General features: G+C 39.7%; 1 long non-coding RNA gene across 1 annotated transcript; it reads right to left on the bottom strand.

Annotated features, from left to right (window-relative positions):
* Positions 1-115: 115 nt before the first annotated feature.
* On the bottom strand, positions 116-17,858 carry LOC109503440. The gene is made up of 5 exons (XR_002162411.2): positions 15,232-17,858; positions 13,543-13,704; positions 7,871-8,111; positions 413-544; positions 116-171 (listed from the first exon to the last, which is right to left on the bottom strand). It is a non-coding gene; the product is annotated as an uncharacterized LOC109503440 (long non-coding RNA).
* Positions 17,859-22,907: the final 5,049 nt, after the last annotated feature.

Raw genomic sequence — 22,907 nt, 5'->3', positions numbered from 1 at the left:
CTGTGTAGCTCAGTAGGTTGACAATCCAGCTTCGGCTCAGGCCATGATCTCGCAGTTCATGGGTTCGAGTTCTACGTCGGGCTCTTGCTGACAACTCAGAGCCTGGAGGCTGCTTTGGCTTCTGTGTCTCTCTCTCTCTGCCCCTCCCCTGCTTGTGGGTGCATTTTCTCTCTTTCAAAAATAAACATTAAAAAAATAATAAAAAATAAATCACAAATACTTGGTATGAACACTATTAAGTACTGAAACATGGCAAGTCATAATACAACCTTAAGTTAGTGGGATCCTTTAGTATTTCAAAGTTCTTCTACATACATTACCCCTTACATTTCTCTCAACAGTATAAGATGAATATTCTTACATCATCTCTTTTTAAAAAATGGAGAAGTCAAGATTTAGAGAGGTGACTGACTTGTGGGACATGGCATGGCAGTGCTTTTGTCAGAATGTGAAGCTGGGTCTTCTGGTTCCAAGTCCAGAATAGCTGCATTACTCTGCTCTGTTCAGAGTGCTTTGTTGAGGAAACATCTGTAGCTTCTTCTTCCTGGGGGCAGAGCATCAGGAGAAGGGCAACAAAGAGTATACATGCTTTCTCAGTTATCTTTGACAGTGGTTTCCTTACACTAACAATTTCAAGAGTTGTCCTCCCTCCGTTTCCTTCCTCCTCTCCACTGAGAGTCTACGGAGTGTTTTATATTCACCGTGGTAGGTATTTCGGCTTTCTCATCCTGGAGATATGCTACCCCTCTCCCCTCACTTGTTATGACCATATGTAATGAGAAGTTCAAACACAACCAGACTGTTTGTACTGTGGATGCAGGAACCTTGCTGCTACCTGGAAAGCCTAACAGCAAAAACCAGTCCTGCTGGCTGCCATCTCTGCCAAGGGGAGAAGGCTCTCTGTTCACTTATCCACTCAAATGGAAGCTCTTCCTTGGCTTGGGTAACATTTCCTCTTAATTACCTTAATTTTCTTGAGACATTATTCATGTCCAAATTCCTTTCCTTGGCAGATAGGGACCTGAGGGCTTTGCTCTTGGCCGAGGTTCTGAAAACTTGCACTGAGTTTGATAATAACATGAAACTTCACAGAGGAATAGATTATAGAGCAAAGGGGAAACTGGAGGCCAGAATCTTAGGGAAAGTGAAGTTGGGAGTCAAGTGGCACAAATATAGAAATTTTTCTAAAGGGCAAAGGGATGAGCCATAGGAGAAAATCAACTCTAAGGCCAAGAGACCAGGACCAAGGTGAAGAGAAAGGCAAGGGCTAGCCTAGAAGTGCCTACAAGGAGCATGAGGAATTTTTTAAAGCACCCGAGATACAAAACCCTTTTTTAGGGGGGTGCCTGGGTGGCACAGTCGGTTAAGCGTCCGACTTCAGCCAGGTCACGATCTCGTGGTCCGGGAGTTCGAGCCCCGCGTCAGGCTCTGGGCTGATGGCTCAGAGCCTGGAGCCTGTTTCGGATTCTGTGTCTCCCTCTCTCTCTGCCCCTCCCCCGTTCGTGCTCTGTCTCTCTGTGTCCCAAAAATAAATTAAAAAACGTGGAAAAAAAAAAAAAAACCCTTTTTTTTGGTCCAAGGGCACCAACTTTGTTCTAATCTCTTTATTCTTCACTTAAAAATATCAATTTCAGGGGCACCTAGGTGGCTTAGTTGGCTGGACATCTGACTCTTGATTTCGGCTCAGGTCATGATCCCAGGGTCATGAGATTGAGCCCCACTTTGGGCTCCACGCTGAGCATGGGACCTGCTTAAGATTATTTCTTTCTCTTGAGGCACCTGGGTGGCTCAGGCAGTTAAGCACCCAACTCGGCTCAGGTCATGATCTCACGGTTCATGAGTTCGAGCCCTGCATCGGGCTCTGTACTGATAGCTCAGAGCCTGGAGCCGGCTAAGGATTCTGTGTCTCCCTCTCTCTGCCCCACCCCCACTTGTGCTCTCTCTCTCAAAAATAAATACACATTAAACTAATTTAAAAAAAAGATTGTTTCTCTCTCCCTCCTTCTACCCCTCTTCCTCCACTCTCGCTCTCTTTCTCTCTATATAATAAAATAAATAAATAAAATTTTAAAAACTCAATTCCAAGTGGGATGGAGGGGAATGAGGTCTCAAGAACCTCAAGTCGAGTTGGATACTCCACTGAGAAACAGCAAATTATCCTGGGCTCAGTCAAAGGGAATTCGAAGACATATAAGCAATCCCAGCAAGATTTATACCTAAAAATATTAATTTTCATGAGTCACGAACTAATATTTCAATGTTACAAGAGCAGGTCCCTAGCTTCCTAGCCATTTTATTTCTACCCAGTGCTTGAGTTGATATTTGACACTGAGCCTAAAACTCCCTATTCTTATTAAATCATTTATTTTAATTTACCTCCCCTGACTTGTATAGGCATCTGAGATTGCAGTTTCCACTCTAGAGGCATAAACAAACTTTATCTCCATTCCTTTCCTTTTTTTTTTTTTCTTTTCTTTTCACTCAGGAATCTCAATTCCAGTGCCTCAAAACTTTAACCAGTCCCAAAGTAGTTCCTCTCCTTCCAAGATTTCTGGGGAGCTTAAACAACTCTACAGACATTAATATGATATAGATCATGTCATGAGGCAGTACATGATTAATTTTCAAATGTGCATCAAAAGCTATAACTTAGGAGAATGAGGTTAGAAATGATTTTTTTTTTTTAAGGAAAAATATACGGAGCTCTTTGCCTTTTGTGACTTGAACAAATCTAAACTTACATTGTCTGGGGACATGAAAATCTATTATGTAACACTTTGCTGATGTAAACAATTTAGTTTGTTATATTTAAGATATGATATGTACTTGTATTATTGAAAAAAAATATGGAGAAAAGGAATCTACGTACTCTCATCTCTTATTTTTTTAGAAGTTAGGAAATAATAGGAACCAAAAGCTTAGAAAAAATCATCTGAATTTTTCTCTTTTTATCCCTAGGTCTTTAGATGTCTAGTGACTGGTCAATGGAAGCATAGAGACTGAACCTGGATAAATTTTGTGGAGGAATCACTTTTGAAGGGTGGGAAAGATTTACATAAGCGGAGCAGAAGTGAAGTGGAGGGACAATTCACCCTAGTCAGAAAAGTGTACATATGAGCACAAACACAGCAATATAAAAGGTTGTAACAGAGACTTTTGAGGCAGAGATGGGCAGAAGTACAAGCTTGAGGTGATAAGGATCTTATTTTCTCCTTAAAAGTACTCCAAACTAGGGGTAGTGGGGTGGCTCAGTTAGTTAAGATCTGACTTTTGATTTCAGCTCAGGTCATTGTCTCTGGGTTCATGAGATCCTACCCCTCATCGGGCTATGTGCTAACAGCACGGAGCGTGCTTAGGATTCTCTCTCTCCTTCTGCCCCTCCCCCACTTGTGTCCCCCCCCCCCCCCGTCAATCAATCAAAATGAACAAATAAACATTCTTTTTAAAAAAGGTACACCAATCTAGCTGAAAACTGAGTGTGATACATTTTTTCTTTTAATAAATTCAGCCAATGAAGACATATTTATCAATTTACTCAACAAGTACTTATAGAGTGCCTTCCCTTATATGACAAATATGCATGTTATATTCTCAACAAAGCCAAGAACAAGGAAGTTATTTACATATAACTGTAATTAGCATATTTTACGAGTTAAAAGTTTGAACACTGACGTGCCCCTGAAAATCCGGGGAAGATGGTTAGCAATTATAACGAGTAAATAGGTATAAGCAAGAACAAGGGGGATCCATTTACCTCGGAGAGGGACGAAGATGCAAGAGTGTTGCCCAGAGGTGGAATTGAAAGAACCCCAAGACTGACAGTATGGGACACAGCATGAGCTATGGGAATCGTCTCAATTCAAATTAAGAACACCATCACAGGATGCTAAGTAAAACACAAGCACCTGCCATATAATAGAAGCTCAATAAATGTTTATTGAATGAATGAGTAAATGACTCAAAGTCGTCTGACAAGTGTCCTTGTTTGGCAGTCAACATAGCGCTTGATGGCACAATAAGCAGGCATCTGCTTCCCACATATAATTTTATTACTTTCAAAGACAATTAAGAAAAAACAAAGCTCCAATAATTTAAAAAAAGAAATAAATATTAAGCTTGCCTGCCTTTGAGTTTAAACAATGTTCGTAATTGACAATGATCTATTTCTTCAAATTTGTGGGGTCACATTACATGCTTATTTTATCATCTTTTATTCCTTATAAATCCTTTTTAAATTTTTTATATTTAAAAAAATTTAATGTTTTTTTTTTTTTTTTATTTTTGAGAGAGAGAGAGAAAAAAAGACTGCAAGCAGAAGAGGGGCAGAGGAAAAGGGAGACACAGAATCTGAGGCAGGCTCCAGGCTCTGAGTTTCAGCACAGAGCCCGACATGGGGCTCAAACTCACGAACCATGAGGCATGACCTGAGCCAAAGTCAGATGCTTAACCGACTGAGCCACACAGGAGTTCCCTTATAAATCTTTTCTTAATAAATTAGTTGAAAATAAGTAAAAATAAGATGAATTAAAAAAAAAAAAAACTCATTGCTTTGTCCCCTGCCAATCTCTAGAGTTAGGGAAAGATTATAGCTGAAGCTGAAATTGAAGGAGAATGAGCCCTCCCTATGCAGAAGGTCTAGGAACATTATGGAATCCATTCTGCTGGCATTCCGGAGGGTTTTACTAATCAGTTCATTTGTCTGTTTTTCTATCCATAACGAAATTTTGTAAAAAGTCTGAACATATGATAAAACACATTTTTTTAAAGAATGCCATGTAAAACCCATGACACTAACTTGACTCTACAGAAGATGTTATGGAGCCACTTTAACCTGGTTTACATCTGCCACTGAATTCAGTACTGAGAAGCACAGGGTCTGCACTAAGGAGATGATCCTTTCTCAATGTTTAAACTATCTATTAGTGAACTGGGTCTGAATTTCCATGTCAAAGTTTTCTGTAGTTTGATCAAAATTTGATCAAGTCAGCTATTGTCCATTAATCTACTGGCATCTTCACCAGGGGCACCCCTGAGAAAGTTCAGCATTGTCTTCCAAGGAAGCGAAAACCACTCCAGACCTCAAGTGTTCCTAATCAATGACAGTATTATTAGAATATCAGGGATGCAGGAGTGGGCTTTTTTCCAAGCCCACTTGGAACCTTAATTGTCTGCACTTATTTAAAATTAGGCATGCAAACTTACTTGACTGTTATTTTCTATTCAAATTTATAACAGCTTAAAAAGTACTTTTAAAAATAGATTTCAGGGGCGCCTGGGTGGCGCAGTCGGTTAAGCGTCCGACTTCAGCCAGGTCATGATCTCGTGGTCCGTGGGTTCGAGCCCCGCGTCAGGCTCTGGGCTGATGGCTCAGAGCCTGGAGCCTGTTTCTGATTCTGTGTCTCCCTCTCTCTCTGCCCCTCCCCCATTCATGCTCTGTCTCTCTCTGTCCCAAAAATAAATGTTGAAAAAAAAAATTTAAAAATAGATTTTACCTAACATGATACTTAATGGTGAAAAGCTAGGATTTTTCTGCTAAGATCAGGAAAACAGCAAGAATGTCCCCCTCTCACCACTCCTTTTCAACATTGTACTAGAAGTGCTAGCTAATGCAATGAGACAAGTAAGGAAACAGAAGGTATGTAGATTGAGAAGGAAGAAATAAAACTGTCTTTGCTCACAGATAACATAATTATGTAGAAAATCAGATATAATTACCAAAAAACTTGACTAAAGAAGTGATTATAACAAGATTACAGTATTCAAGATTAATATATGAAAGTCAATCACTTTTTTATATACCAGCAATGAGCAAGTGAAATTTGCAATTCAAAGCAGAATAAGATTTATGTTATTACCCTCCAAAATAAAATTCTTAGGTATAAATATAACAGAATATATATAAGGTCTATATGAGGAAACCTATAAAACTCTTATGAAAGAAATCAAAAAAGAACTAAATGGGGAGATATCCCATGACCATGGATAGGGAAACTCATTGTCAAGATGTTAATTATTCTCAACTCTATCTATAGATGCAATGCAATTCCAATCAAAATTTCAACAATTTATTTTGTGGGTATCAACAAATGGATTCTAAAGTTTATATTAATTGGCGAAAGACTCAAAATAGCCAACACAATATTGAAGGAGAAGAACAAAGTCAGAAGACCATTTATTTATTTTGACAGAGATAGAGAGGGAGAGAGACATAATGCTTGAATGAGTGTGGGAGGGGTAGAGACAGAGAGAGAATACCAGGCAGGCTCTGCATTGTCAGCACAGAGCCAGACTCAGGCAGGGCTCAATCTCATGAATTGTGAGATCATGACCTGAGTGGAAATCAAGAGTCAGATGCTTAATTGACTGAGACACATAGATGCTCCAAACTAAAGTCTATTAAAAAAAAAAAAAAAAACAACAACTATAAAGTAAAAAGTTTATTAAAAAATAGAATTAAACATTTGCAGAACCTGAAGTGCCTGTAAGAAATCTTCAGTTACCTAAAATAGCTTGAAACCCACCAAATGATACTTTCCTTCATTTTATAACTAATAATAACGTAATAAAAAAATCACAATACATTTATTATATTACAATACATATATAATATATACATATGTTAGCAATGCAGTTAACACCTCTTGAGGAACTTTACTAAATCTTTGCAAAAATTATCTTCTTTGTTCCTCACTGCAACCATATGAGCCAAGTATTGTCTTAGCTCATTTTATGCAGATGTACAGAGAAAATTGATGAATTGCTCGAGGTCACAGAGCAAGTAAATAGAAGAGACAGTGTCAACCCAAAACTCTTGCACCTTGTACTTTTTTTGAAACCATGCCCCATAAGGTTAGTAAGATTGAAAGCTTGTTTAAAGCTTGTTACTCAGAGAACTGTTTCTCCCTAATCAGCTATTATGTTTTTTCAGACCCCACTAACAAATCCACTAGCTGTCTCTGCAAAACCAGGACTCAAGGTCAACTGATAAGGGTTCTAACCTATGAACAAGCAAGACCCTGCTTTCCTTACCTGAGGTAATGAGCCTAAGACTCCATCCAGTTTATACTGGCTCTCAGGACATCCTAAAGCAACCTCCTGATGTCAGGGGCTGAATTTTGCCTCATTCTGATGCTAAGTCTGTACCCCAAAGTTAACACAGGATGTATGTTTTACGTGTTTGTTAAATGTATATTCTCCATCTTTCCTCACGAATAGTCCTAAGTTTCCCTGCCCTCTACATCAATATGTTTGTATTCTCAACCCCTATGATTATAAAAAAACTTGTTCTGTCCCCCTTCAGGGAGGCAGATTTGAGGCTTGTCCTCCCATCTCCTCTCCTTGTTTTGCCTGCCTCTCCAATAAACTCTTTCCTTGCTGCAAACCTGACGTCTCAGTGATTGGCTTTGCTACATACACATAGTGCAGATGTACTTGGGTTTGGTTACACTTTATTTGGTCTCTTATTCCCAGGGGCTGAGCAGGACTTAGAACAGCCAGTATGAAAAAAGACTGAGTACACACAGTCCATCTGTGCCCTTAAGACTTTGCTCTGTTAGTTTTCCAAAAGGCTGCCTAAAGGAGAACAGAGAGCAAATCTAGTGCTGCCCAGAGGTGCCCTTTCTGCTCTGAAGGTGAACAGAAACAGAAAATGCTAAAGAGGCCATTGAAAGAGTGTTCTCGTACTTCCTATTCTCCATTCAGGCACCCACACATGTTCTCTGAGAGGCTATTATGTGAAGATGTTGTTCTGGGCACTGGAAGCATAGGAGTAGACAAGACAGAAAAGGTTCACATTCCGGCAGAGGAAACAGCTAATGTGAACGAAGGCCCTGAGTCGGGAATGCACAGATGCGCGGAAGCTGTCAGCTACCTGTGGTTGATCCCCAGCGAATGTAGGAGAAGGCTCTGTAGAAGAGGTCAGCCAGGAGGAAGAGTCTCTGGTAGCCTGGGAGGGCCAACGGCAGGACAGAAGTCTGGTTTACGTTTTATTCCATTCATGTGTTTCCTCCTGATACACTTTCTGCTTCCTTCCATTTACGCCTATGTGCTGACCTCAGTGCAGATGGAGATCATATGGCTACCGGGCAGTGAGGCCTGAGTGGTGCCATTGCCTGTCAGAAAAGTTTATTAGGTTAAAAAGAGAGAGGAGTGGAAGATACAATTGAGCTCTGTTTCCGGAGCCACAGAGCTGGCACCAGGTTCTGCTGAAGGCGGCACAAACCACAGCCTTGTTTTCCAATTGGCATTGCCCACCACGGCCTCTTCACAGCAGAGAGTTCTGGAATAGGCAGTTAGATTCATTATTACCATACCAAGTATGTCGATGGTGCTTTAGAAGTGGGAAGCACTTTGCAGAACTGTTTTTAGCTGCCCCTTGGATAGTTTTCCAAATAAGGAGTTGTGACATCTGCCTCCCTAGGGATTCCTCTTTGATCCTTTATTTCCAGTAAGACTGAAATTCTGTGTTCCCCTACACATTGTTATTCCTCTCTCCTGGCTAACTTTTCCAGATTCCTTATTTCCAGCCTCAGAGTCACTTTCATCAGAAAGATTTCTCAGATCCGTCCCAGGCTGACATCAGTTGGGCTTTTTTTTTTTTTTTAATCTCATAGAGGCTTTTGTGTACAGAAAACAATGCTTACAGTAGCCTGTGTTATCACTGACATTCAATCGCCTACAGTTATAAATTGAAAAACTTATTTTTTCTGAGCTTTTAAACACAATTGCAGAAGTATAGTAAACTAAGAATTTTTAGTTTGAAATTAAATGCAGTTTGTACTTATTGTTAGGTTAGCTTATACTTTAACAAAATTTGCATAATCCTTTAGATACTATATATAAAACTATCTCATACTTTAAATGTATATAATTCAATAAATGAACGTGTGAATCCGATAATTTGAACGTTCTTACATATTTAAACACATTTTACAGACCTGGTTACTTACATTCTTGTGAATTTGCCAGCTGCAGTCATATTTCATATAATGTATTTCCTCAAGAATCTCAAGCACTTAAGAAAACAGACATACAAACCCCATAAACAAACCTCCATAAGCACATACACAACTTTAATAAAGCTAAATATAAAACTTTCATATTTACATATAATTCTCTTAAGTATTTTAGCTTCTTAAAAGCTAAACTCACCAGAGGCACTAAGGAATCTACTCCTGAAATCATTGTTGCACTATATGGTAACTAATTTGGATATAAATTTTTAAAAATTAAAAAAAAAAGCTAAACTCACCAAAGTAATCTTGAGAAAGAAGAACAAAGCTGGAGCTATCAACAATCCCAGATTTCAAGATATACAAAAAGCTTAGTAATCAAAACAGTATGATACTAGCATAAAAATAGACACATAGATCAATAGAACAGAATGGAAAACCCAGAAATAAACCCATGCTTGTATGTTCAATTAATCCATGACAAAGGAGGAAAGAATATACAATGGGGAAAAGACGTCTTTTTAACAAATGATGTTGGGAAAACTAGACAGTTACATGCAAAAGAATAAAACTGGACTACTTTCTTACACCATACACAAAACTAAATTCAAAATGGATTAAACACCTACATGTGAGACCTGAAACCATAAAACCCCTAAAAGAAAACATAGGCAGTGATCTCTTGGATGTCAGCCTTAGCAACATATTTATCGATATGTTGGCAAGAGAAACAAAGCAAATTAAATTATTGGGACTACACAAAATAAAAAAAAAAAAATCTACATAGCAAAGGAAACCATCAACAACAGAAAGGCAACCTAGTGAATATATATATATACACACATATATAAACTAAACAACTCAACACCAAAAAAAATTTTTTGATTCAAAAATTGGCAGAAGACCTGAACAAACATTTTTCCAAAGACAGATGGCCAACAGACACACAAGAAGGTGCTCAACAAGGCTAATCAGGGAAATGAAGACAAAACCACAGTGAGATATTACCTGACATCGATCGGAATGACTAGTGTCAAAAGGACAAGAAACAACAAGTGTTGAGAGGATGTGGAGAAAAAGAAAATCTTGTGCATTGTTGGTAGGAATGTAAACTTGTACAGCCATTGTGGGTTGGAGATTCTTCAAAAATTATTGGGCATTTACCCAAAAAAGGCAAAAATGCTAATCTGAAAAGATATATATGTACCCCTATGTTAATTGCAGCATTAATTTACAACAGCCACGATATAGAAGCAACCTAAGTGCCCATTGATAGATGAATGGACAAGCAAGTTGTGGTATATATATAATATATATAATATTCTATATAGAGTAAAATATTACTCAGCCACTAAAAAATAATGAGATTTTGCCGCTTGCAACAACATGGAGGCCTAGAGGGTATTACGCTAAGTGAAACAAGTCAGAGAAAGACAAATACCGTATGATGTCACTTATCTGTACAATCTAAAAACCAAAGCAAATGAACCACAAAAAGCAAACAGACTCTTAAACACAGAGAATGAACTGGTGGTTGCCAGAGGGAAAGCAGGTTGGGGGATGGATGAAAGAGATAGAAGACATTAGGAGGTACGAACTTCAGTCATAAAATAAATAAGTCACAGAGATGGCAAAGTACAGCATAGGGAATGTAGTCAGTACTATTGTAATAGAATACTGACAGATGGTGACTACACTTATCACGAGCACTAAGTAATGCACAGACTTGCCAAATCAATATGTTGTACACCTGAAACGTAATACAACATGGTGTGTCAATTATACCTCAAAAAAATAAGTTAAAAATATTTTAAACCTCAAACTCATAAATTTAGTAAATAAAATTACATTAAGTATTGAAAATTGACTGGAAATGTGTATAAATGGATAAACACCCCAAGTATTTCAGTTAAAATAATTTGTTTACTATGTTAGTTTCTCTCAAATGTCTTTAACATAACGAATATACAAAGCAGTAAAATTATCTTTAAAATTGTTATATAAAAATAAATTCATATCAAAAACCCATATCTAGTTTTTCATTATATCTGTGTTTATTATTATTGTTTTTTTTTTTTTTTTTTTGGTACAGTCTCAGGTTTGCAAAATCATTTAATCAACAAAGTAAAAGAAAATCACTATTTCAGACCCAGCACAATAGCTGAGATTATACACTTGGAGTTCTTGGCCAGAGATTTGACACCAATGCTGTGGATTTGAGGTTCTTGGTCATTGCTCAAGGAATTAAAACCTGGATTATATGAACCAGTACAAAGCATACCCCAAGAAGAGTCAGCTCAGGTGTACAGGGTAAGGCCCTTTTCAAGAGTTCTGCTAAGTCAATGGAGAACCCACTGGTATATCAATTTAGTGAATCATACAAGTCCTCGACTTCTTTCCAGTTTCATCCTTACCCAAACTTTTTATCATACCTGCCTGCAACATTTTATTACTCAATTTGGATAGATAAATACTGGAACATATACCCAGATTTCAATCTCTTTACTTCCTGATTGAAATAAATATAGTTGTGCAAGATCGTATATTCCATTGCTTTAGCGATCACCATTATTTCAACTGGGCAAGGCAGCAAGTGAGGATATTAATGGAGTACAGTTCAGTGAAAGCTAAGTATTAGCCTCCTAGGACTGCCATAACAAAGTATCACAAACTGGGCTGCTTATTTGTATCACAGTTCTGAAGGCTCAGAGTCCAAAATCAAGGTGTCAGCAGAGTCATGCTGTCTCTGACACCTTTAGGGAAGGATCCTTCCTTGACTCTTCCTAATTTCTGCTGGTTTCCCGGCCATCTTTGGCATTCAATGACTTGTAGGTGTATCATTCCATCCTCACATGGAATTCTCCCTGTGTTTCTGTATCTATCCACACATGGCATTCTCTTTATAAGAATACCAGTCATTAGATTACAGGCCCATCCTGCTCCGGCATGACCCCCTCTTAACTAATTATACCTGCAATGACTTTATCTCCAAACAAGTTCACATTCTGAGGAACCGGAGGTTAGGATTTCAATATGCCCTTTTTACAAAGAAACAATTCAAACCATAAGCCATGGAATAATCAATATATTGAGGATCCTGGTCACGTTACGCAGAGTTTCTCAACCTTGGCACTATTGACAGCGGGGACTGGATAATGTTTGGCTGCGGAGGGCTGTCTTGTGCATTGTAGAACATTTGGCAGAAATCCTAGCTTCTATCTGGTAAATGTTAATAGCATTTAGCATCCAGCTATGACAACCATACATGTCTTCAAACATTTCCATGTGTCTCCTAGGGTTGGGGTTGAGGGTCAAAATTGCCTTCGGTCCAGAACAACAGGTAGAGACTAAAGAAAACCACAGATAAAGGTTAGCTGGCTTTGGAGTACTTGAGGAAATAAACAGGAAAAATAGGGAGGTTGCCTTACAGCAGTGAAAAGTGTGAAATGAGATCATGAATGAGTAGAAGTTTCTGTGAGAACAACAATTAGAACATGGGCATAGAAGTAAGTGTGTGAGGTAGGGTGAGGACTAGGATTAGGTTAGTGGAGGGGAAGAGGCAAAGGAATTGAAACACCATCTATGCACATATCACCAAAAATTATGACAGAAGTAGTTTTGGAGATGATAGCAGTTAGTCAGGACTAACATTGTCAAGAAATAAAGATGACCTGGGAAGCTGGGTGACTGTAAGAAAGAGGAGGGGATAGTAAATTATTTGAAGATTTGAGATTCAAAGAAGGCTTTTCATGGAGTCAGAAAGGAAAATGGCCTAGAAGTGTCATAGAGGGGCAAAAAAGTGCCTCCTCATGGCATAACTAGGTACAGCCAAACCCCTGCAGGGGCTGCAGGACTCTGTCCTCAGGGGGGCATGGGTTCAGTTATCGCAAAAGACGAATGGAAACATTTAGAAAAAATGTTCAAATAGATAAAGGGAATTAAGAGATACAAACCTGCAGTTATAAAATAGGTAAGTCACGGATGAAAAGTACACCATAAAGAATATAGTCATTAACACTGTGATAACATTATATGGCAACCACACTTAACCATGGTGAGCACTGAGTAATGTATAGAATTGTTGAATCGATATGTTGTGCACCTGAAACTAATATAATATTGTATATAAATTATACTCCAAGCAATAAATCAATGTAAAAAAAAAAGATAGAAAGAAAAAGGTGTGAACACAGGGGAGTTTGCTGATGACTGGCCCTGAATTCCAGGGAATAGAGGTGAAGGATTTCAGGACTTAGGGGTTGGTGGGAGACAGTCAGGAAAGGGGACCACAGTGCCTGGAGGAATGAGCGCTTTCCTGGGCTTCTTGTAGTGACTGCCATAAACAGGGATAAAGACAAGTTAGGTAGTGGTGGCAAAGATCGTGTTCTTGAGAAATGTGGGGCGTGAGGTCCTGTGAGGAGTACATAAATGTTTAGGACTTCCTCTTGATCCCTGAGGATGGATATTCAGCATCATTGCTCACAAGGCTCTGACTGGCAGCTCTCAGGAAAGCTCCTGCTTCTGCTTCTGCAGGGAGTCATTTCCATAGCAAGACAGAGAAAAATGAGCTTGGGCTTTGGAGCCTGCTCACCTGGGTTTGTATCCCAGCTCTGCTACTAAGAAAGAGGAGTGACTTTTGTCTCATTGATCTCAGCCGCCATGTGTTTGTCTGTCTTCATTCGCCCCCAGAAGTTGATCGTGTCCATATAATCACCTGGTCACAGGAGGATCTCAACAAGTTATCTGAAATTTCCTAGGGAGAAGGATAGCTGTGTTGGTCAAAAAATGACAGGCACACTTGGATTTTTAACCAAAAAATTACCAAAATATATGCTAAAAAATATCTGCTGAGTTGTGTGGGTATTAATAACTCAGTCATACTTTAATTCAAGTTTTTCACATTTTCAATTAACACACAAGAAGAAATACATCTAACGCCCTGACCCAGAATTCAGACCCATGAGCATTTAGCCTTATCACATGTGATACATTCTAACAATTTCCTTTTTTGCCCCCACTGTTTCAAAGAGAAACAACTTAAGTCCATTTCATGATCCCAAATGTGAAGCAACTTTAATGTGTTTCACAAACATTTACTGAGCACCTTCTATGTGCCTAGTTCTGATGGCCACTGGAGATGAGAAAAATAAGATGTAAATTTTGTTCCACAGGACAGTGAAGAAAAAATATTAATTCGTATACTAAAAGCTAAAATATAAATCTATAAAAGTGCTCTGGGATCTTAGTCTGGGAAATCTGAGAACATTCTTCAAGAGGAGCAGAGCACTTAAACTGTGTCTTGAAGGGGAAGCAGGATTTGTTTAGACAAAGAAAATATACCGTGAAGACTTATATTCTGTTCCAAATGGTTGTTCCAAATTACAGGGTTTGGGATTACATGAACAGCACTTTACCACTTTTCCCAGTCTTGGAATTGTGGGAGAAATATTTTGTTTATGTGGAATTATCTTGTTGTTGGCTACCTAATTGTAGCCCCACTAGCAATCCTCCAACTGGAAACCCAGGAGACAGTAGACTTGGCCAAAGAAATGACAAATTAAAGAGCATTCTGGAAGTATACTGTAGCATATGCCAGGAGAGGCACACTCTAAGAGGGTGAGACCTAATCTGCCCGCAGGCATCATTCATCATTTTGTGCTAGAGCCTACGGGAAAGTCTGTTCCTCTGCAAATGAGGAAAGCATCAGATGAATCCACTTCAGGTTCATGGTTGCACAGTTATGAAGCTCTGCCAGGTGTTCCCAATCTATTTGCCAGGCATGGTCAACATTGGCTTCTTCCTGCCCTGGAAACTAACCTTCCTGTTTGGATCTAACTGTATTATTTTTAACCCAACCAGGGATTTTAGCCAATGATGTGAATAAAATCTGGGGATTTCTGAGAAGTGATTCCAGAAAACTGTAATCAGAAATATGTAAATCTGAGGGAAACAAAGTGTAAAGGAGTCTGAAGCCCTTCCCTCCTGGCCATTCAACCTCGAAACCACTACTCCAATTTCCAGAGGCCCATGATTTCACAACTTAGCCTCTCACAATCTCGAACAATTCCAATAATTAGAAAGTTCTTTTTTTGTTTTGTTTTGTTTTGTTTCGTTTTAAACTTTCAACTTATTCTGGTTCTGCTTTCTGGATCTCTGTATTATCTTCCTAGGGCCATCGTAACAAATTACCACAAATTTTATGGCTTTAAACAACAGAAACATATTCTTTACCAGTTCTGGAAGATAGAAGTCCAAAATCAAGGTTGTTCACATGGCTTACCCCCTCTGAAGGCTCTATGGGCAATTGGTCATTTGCCTTGTCTAGTTTTTGGTGGCTCCAGGCCTTCCTTGGCTTAATGTCACAGCACTCAAATCTTTTCTTCCATGGTCACATTACTTTTCCTCTGAGGTGTGTCTTATAAAGACACTTTTCATTGGACTTAGGGCATCCTGTGGAAATCCAGGATGATTTCATCTCAATGTCATTATTTTAAATTACATCTGCGCAGACTTATTTTCAGAGAAGATAACATTCTGAGGTTATAGGGATTAAGGTTTATACCTCATTACTCTACAAAAGAGTGAAGTGAACTATTTAATAACACCAAAGACTGAAATGCTAAAACAGTACCATTTTGTAGGGTTGTTGTGCCGGGAAACATAGCAAAGAACTCAAATAGTGTTAGCTCGTTTTATTATCATTATTTTATAGTACTTTGGAATTTTCAATGTGTAACCGGTGACTCACTTGATATAATCCTCATAATCCCATAGTAAGCAGGTATTGTATCAGGAGACCCAAACTTGACAATAGTTGCCTCATATTGCCACCATATTAGTTTAAGGGTAAATTTTTGTTGGCACCTCTTCTTCCCCCAAATGGCTTGAAACAGTTTCAACATGCATATACTTAAAAGGTAGGAAATTGAGAAAATCAGAACCAAGTAAAAGGTAAGCACTCATATCAACCCTAATGGTAAATTTAATTCCATTAACTGAGTCTCATATTTGTCTCTTACAAAAAACATTAACAGTGGCTTTTCTGGATGACGGGATCATGGGTTAATTTTTTTATGTCTCTCTTTTCCTTGTTTTTGCTCCTTGGGTATTTTACAACTTTTCTATCATGGGCATGTAATATTTATTATTTTCATAATTGGAAAGTGACTGCTTAATTGGACTTTGCCTTCTTGATAGTCAAGGTAAAAAGGGGAAATCAGTCATTTAGATAATTAGAATCTGAGAGGAGGTAGTAGGTCAATTCCTTCGGGGAAAGTAACAGTTTCTCTAGTACTGGCTTTTACTCAAAACACTAGGTCATACAATGCCCTCATTTCTCACAAATTCCTGAAAATGCTTCTTGCAGCCTTGTTCAAAAACAGCAGAAGCTGTAAGTGATATTGTAATGGCCTAAGATTATGTGGTCTGAGAAGACATGCCCAGTAAACGAACTATGTGTCCTTAGTCAATTACTCCTAAAGATCGCTGTGAAATGAGCCCATGAGCAAGTACAAAGGCATGATTCCTGGATCTGGTTCATCAGCACTGAGTTTGGAAGTGTGCTCCGAGCTGGCTGCAACAGCTCTGACTATCTGAGGATGATAAATAAAATATGTGTTTAAAGTTTTGTAATAATACTGTATTAGGATTATATTTTCGTTGATAAAGGCCTAGAGTAATGGAATTCAAGGTTATTGACTGAAGAAAGATTTTATTTGGAAGACGCATGAAAAGGAGGCAGGAGATGACTAGATTGTGAACATAGAAGAGAGAATGTTCTCACTTATATGAAAGGCCACCCTCAAGCAGCCAGTTAATCGCAAAATTGGAGCTCAGTTCTTTGTTTTAAAGTTTGGATTAAGAGATTTTCAAACAATACACAAAACTAGAGAGAAGAATGTAACGAACCTCAGTTTCAACACTGACCAACACGCGGCCAATCTTGTTCCCTCTCGTCCATATCCAAGACATCCTGCCATTACATATGTAATCAAAATATAAACTGAATTATAATAAGTGCATTTCTAAATTTTATTTCCCCTTCGTGACATTACTTCGTATTTCACAAGTTGCTTTTAATACACACAGATAGGTTCATTTTCCTCTCATTAAGGGTTAAATTCCTCCAGAAAAAGGATTTTATTGGTGCCTCCCTCTGTAACTATCTCTCAGGACCCAGTGCAGCAGAGCAGCTGGAACAGTACTTGATAAATGCTACCTGCTTTGAGATACGTGCTGATCACCAGAAACGCAACTAGCAGAAGGAAGTATGTAAAATAATAAAAAGAAATGCAATGCCACTTCCTAATAATTGTATGGTCAGAAAGTAATCTATACTTGGAGCACCTGGGTGGCTTAGTCAGTTAAGTGTCCGGCTCTTGATTTTAGCTCAGGTCATGATCTCAAGGTTGTGAGATCCAGCCTTGAGGTAGGCTTTACACAGACAGTGCTGAGCCCCCTTGGGATCCTCTTTCTCTCTCTGCCCCTCCCCCACTCGTGCCCACGCGCTTTCTCTCTCTTTCTCAAAATAAACTTAAAAAAGAGAGAAAGTATTCTACACTTAATTGTTCTAAAAACCTATTATCACGAACTTCGTCCAATGACATCATTACCTCCATCCCTTTCTTCAAAATGCCAAGCCAAGCGCTTGAATGTGAAATCATTCGTTTTCTTTCTATTCATCTTTCACCCCTGTTGAAATGTTCTCTCTGAAACATTTACCTTTTGAAACTTGATGAAAGTGAATGTAAATTCAAGTCTGGCTTGTAAGTGTTCACTTCATAAGTGACTCTTGGTTTTCTTTGTTTGTTTTAACGTTTATTCATTTTGGAGAGACAGAGAGAGACAAAGAATGAGCGAGGGAGGGGCAGAGAGAGAGGGAGACACAGAATCCAAAGCAGGCTCCGGGCTCTGAGTTGTCAGCACAGAGCCCAACACGGGGCTCATGGAACTCATGAATTGTGAGATCATGACCTGAGCCGAAGTCGGACGCTTAGCCGACTGAGCCACTCAGGCTCCCCTCTTTGTTTGTTTTTAACCTGATATATATAAACTTTCCTCTCCCTACCCAAGAATGTGCCACCCTCCCACCATTGTCAAGATCCAAGGCAAAAAATATGTTTGCTGAAAGCAATTCAGACTGTGTCAGCCAAGGGAAAGAATTCTCCAGAATTTAAGTGTAAAATCAGAACTGTGTGTAATATCTATCAAGCCAGATGTTTACCTGTTCACTGTGAGAGAAATTGGAAGTACATCAAAAACCAGTGATAGGAACAGCTTTGAACCACATGCAGAAAGAGGCAGTTCAGGAAAATTTTGGGTTCCAGTAAAGCCCTGACCTCCTGAAGCTATATTTAAACTTAGGCAATGTTTTTTCTTGGCTGAGTCAGTGCCCCTAACCAGCTTCTATCAGGCCGCAGAAGAGTCTTGCCTGAGCTATGTTGGGAATTTCTACTCCCTCTTTCTTTCCTCTCTCCTGATAAAGGAATGAGTCTTAAGAAGTTTCAGTGAGCCACTTGAAATCTCCAGGCCTCAGTTTCCCCATCTCTGAAATCACTTCTAATACTGACTTTTTGTGATTCCTACTCAGTCTTTTGTACAGAGACTCACAGGATGCTGTGTCCCTTTGCATACGGCAGGAAGTTTCAACTCACCGGGAAGCATATGCCAATCAACTCCTGAGATGTTAGGTCTCAAACTGTTGTTATTTTTTATACAAGTTGGTGGCTTCTGATGATACTTTGGCGCTAGAACCTGGCCAAGTCAAAAATATTCAAACACAACTTGACAGGCATGGAGTTCCCTTGGGGACTACGTTCTGCCTTTGTAAATTAAAGCTAGCTTTAAGATGAAGCAGAGAGAAGCATCTTCTCTCCCCAGGCGGTTCCTACCATGTCTAGGTCGCTGTGGAACCGGCTTGGCTTCTCAGAAACCCATGGGGACAAATGGAAAGAGAGAATACAATTCTAGGATCTCTTTTAAGCTATGTGAGTTCTCTGGAACCTTGCAAGTGCTGGCAAGGTCCTTCTGTCACGACACAGTAGCAGATCTGGTGAAGGAACATTAAGTCTAGGGGGGCAATTCAGGGATGTCAATCTGGGCATCCTCTGTAAGTGTTTAGGGGGGCTCTTTGCCATCTCTGATGGAGGGTCCTGGCTGTTAATACCCTGGAGCAAGATGGAAAAACTGTAGTCAGAAAGCCAACACCCCTTCCCTCCTCCACCACCGCCACCTCCTTCTGCTGCTCCCCGTCCCGTTTGTGTGCTTATGCAGTGTGAACCTGGTACCTCTTTTGTGCAGTGGCAGCTGAGGAGACTCCAGTGCTCAGCACGGCCAACAAAAAGCCCAGGAAGTAGCCAAGACTGAGAACAAGAATCATATTCGTTTAAAGGTGGTGGGGCAGGATGGTTCTGTGGTGACATTTAAGATTAAGAGGCCCACAGCACTTAGCCAACTAGTGACAGCCTCTTGGGAATGACAGGTTTGTCAGTGAGGCAGAGCAGACACCGTTCAGATATACTCCGTCTATCGGCTCTAAATCCATTATGCTTGTCCCCAGGCTTTATGGCCGCCAATTTCTAAAAGGCCTTTTCCTGCTGTCTTGGCCAATCATGCTTTCCCATAGGGCAGGAGGGATGTTCCAGTGCAAAGTCGTTTGAACTACTCCTCCCTCCCAAAATATATTAGCATAAAGTTAATTTGTCCAAAAACTATTTGTCGACCACCTGTCTGTACTAGGTGCTAGAAAAGAGCAAGCAAGCAAGCAAGCAGATAAAAATCTCCGCTCCCCATCATGAAGCTTACCATGTAATGGGAGAAGACGGATAATAAATGAAATAAATAAAGCCCAGCATGTGCTAGATGGAGGTGTGTGCAATGGAGACAAATAAAAAGGAGCACGAGATAAAGAGCATTTGTTGGGGAAATCTTCAGATTGTGGCAATCTTCGGAAGAACATTCCAGGCAGAAAAAAAGAGTAAGTGCCAGAGTCCTGTGGCAGAAGCATGCCTGAACAGTGGTGAAATAGTAAGGGGGCTAGTGTAGCTGGCAGGGCATTATCAGGAGAAAGAGGCGTAGATGATTTCAGGGAGTTATCAGGGGGGCCAATCATGGACAGCCTTATAGCCCACGTAAAGACCTTGGCTTCTACTCTAAATAACACCGGAAGTATTTGGACATTTTGTGCAGAATGACATGATTTGTATTGACCCCTGTTTTCAAACAGTTCTGAGAATAGACTGAACAGGGGAGAGAGCAGAGCAAGGAGACTAACAAGAAAGCTACAGCAACAGTCTAGGCGACAGTGGTGGTTTGGGGCCAGGTGGTAGGAGTTGGACTCTGAATGTCTGGGTAGAATAAACAGAATATGCTGATAGAGTGTGGGCTGAATCACGGGGTGAGAGGAGGGGAGAGAGGGCACTGGACAAGAAGCCTGGCCTTCTCAGTTGAGTTTCAGTCCATCTCACATTTACAATGTTACCTGAGGAAAGTCACTGAAAAGCTTGGGGCCTCATTTTTCACCTCTAGAACAATGGCTTTAGCTCCTTCTTGACCACAGGAGTCTCAAGTGTATGTGACGTATGTGCAAAAGCTGACTTTCTTAGAAATGAATCACAGTTCTGTGTGACCTTATGCAAGTTCATTAGCCTGAGGAACTGTGGTGGGGAGGCTGTGGTCAAATCTGAAATATCTTGGGAGCAACTACAAAAACCCAAACCCAAGAGATATTACAGTTGTGAGGAATTAATTTAGGGATGTTTACTTTTAAAAAGTTAAATCTCTTTCTTGGTAGGCTAAGGATAGCCAAAGAAGAAAGTCTGTTCAAGGAAACTGTTGTGTTTTTTTTAACTCATAAGGGGTTTTCTGATTTAATTTTTTTTAATGCGTATTCAGTTTTGAGAGAGCACAAGCGGGGCAAGGGCAGAGAGAGAGGGAGACGCAGAATCTGAAGCAGGTTCCAAGCTGTCAGCACAGAACCCGATGCGGGGCTCGAACTCACAAACCGTGAGATCTTGACCCGAGCCAAAGTCGGATGCTTAACCAACTGAGCCACCCAGGCACCCCTCAAGGAAGCTGTTTTAACCAAAGCTTTATGATCCCTAGTTACTGTATGGATTTTGTACTCTTTGAACCTGTATTTATAAATGTTACCTCGTTGGTGATTAATACATTTTTACATCCTCCCCCAAATTCTCATCTTCAGTTTTAGTTTTATTTTAAACCCAAAAGGCTTCTTTTGCTTTCCCCTATCTCTGACCAGGTTTATCACCACCTTGGAATTTTTCTAAATTTTTACCAACAAGAGAACTATGTGACTGAGTTATTCTAAATGACTCAAGTGCTTACAACTTTCTCAGCATTACTTAAGCATACAAAGCCCAAGCTGCCTCTTTCCAATTCACAAATTCAGAAAAAGCACTCCTAATTGAAACTTTGAGGATAAGTATGGGATGTTGGAGAGCTCCTCCCAGGGGTGATGAGGCAGGAATCAGAGGGCAAGACAGGTGTTCCACATGCATCGGCCTTCTCAGCCGCGTGCTCTGGGCTACCCCTTCCTCCTCCTGTCTTCATTGGCTATGACCTTCCCGGGGTTTTTTCCATCACAGCCTACTAGTCTAAGTCCAAGTCCCTCAATATGCTCCAAGGTAACTGATAAGCCACTTTATAAGCCAACTTAATTGAATTACATGGGTACCTTGCTTTATTTCACTTCACAGATACTGTGTTTTTTACAAATTGACAGTTTGGGGCAACCCTTCCTCACGCAAGTCCATGGGTGTCTTTTTTCCAGAAGCATTTTGTCATTCATGTGTCTGTGTCACATTTTGGTAATTCTTGCAATATTTCAAACATTTTCATTATTATTCTATTTGTTAGGTGATCTGTGATCAGTGAGTATGACTCGATGAAAGCTCAGAGGATGGTTAGCACTTTTTAGCAATAAAGTATTCTTTAACTGAGATATGCGCATTGTTTTTCAGACATAACGTTAATGCACACTTAATAGATTACAGTATAGTGTCAACGTAACTTTTATAGGTACTGGGAAAACAAGAAATTCATCTGAGCCCTTTTTTAATGATATTTGCTTTTTTGCAGAGGTCTGAAACCAAGCCACAATATCTCTGAGGTACTCCTGGATTAGTGACAAAGAAGGATTCGTCCTAGGGTTCTCTGCACTAAGTTATGATGAAATGATGAAATGTTTAGGCACTGTGAAGATACCTGTTTAACAAGGAGTTTCCTTGGGAAAGACTCACAAAATCTTCTCATCAGGTGGTCTCCGTCTTTGTGTATACTTTACAGGATCAGTCTTTAATATTGTCCCTGAGACCATTTCAGGGGGCCCACAAGGTCAAAACTATTGTCACCATCATACAAAAACATCATTTGCCTATTTCACTTTCATTCTCTCAAATGTGCTGTGGAATTTTCCAGAAGCTACACGATGTGTAATGTTGATATCATTCTGATGGCTAATAGAATACATGCTTGTATATTTTTTTCGAATATCTAAGTTTTAATTTCAAATGTGGTAAATATTGGCAAACACTTCTTTTTACCAGAAACTTCTTTGGGGTCCTCAATAATGTTTTTAGGGATGTTCTAAACTTTTGAGAACTGCTGCTTTAGCTATCCTGCCTGATCTGGCAGTTGAGATACAAAGATACAGTAACGCAACAAAACGAGAGGCAGGGTGGTGGCTCCTATTCAATTCAAAACTGTGTAAGCTAATCAGTTTGCAAAGGTTGGTGTCAAAAAGCAACCTCAAAAGAGCACATGCAAGGAAGGGCTCCAAAATTGACCATATCACATCAAATGGACACAGTTACCAAACTGACAGAGCTCCCTCTGGCTAGATCAGGGATGTCTGATTTGTGACTTTGTGACTAATCAGAAATGTTAGTGGCATCTTCTAGTGGGTGAGAGATAGATGGGAGGGGAGGGTTTCACACA

The sequence above is a fragment of the Felis catus genome, chromosome C2 (assembly GCF_018350175.1).
Source record: "Felis catus isolate Fca126 chromosome C2, F.catus_Fca126_mat1.0, whole genome shotgun sequence".
Classification (NCBI taxonomy): domain Eukaryota; kingdom Metazoa; phylum Chordata; class Mammalia; order Carnivora; family Felidae; genus Felis; species Felis catus.
This window is presented reverse-complemented; position numbering and strand designations above follow the sequence as displayed.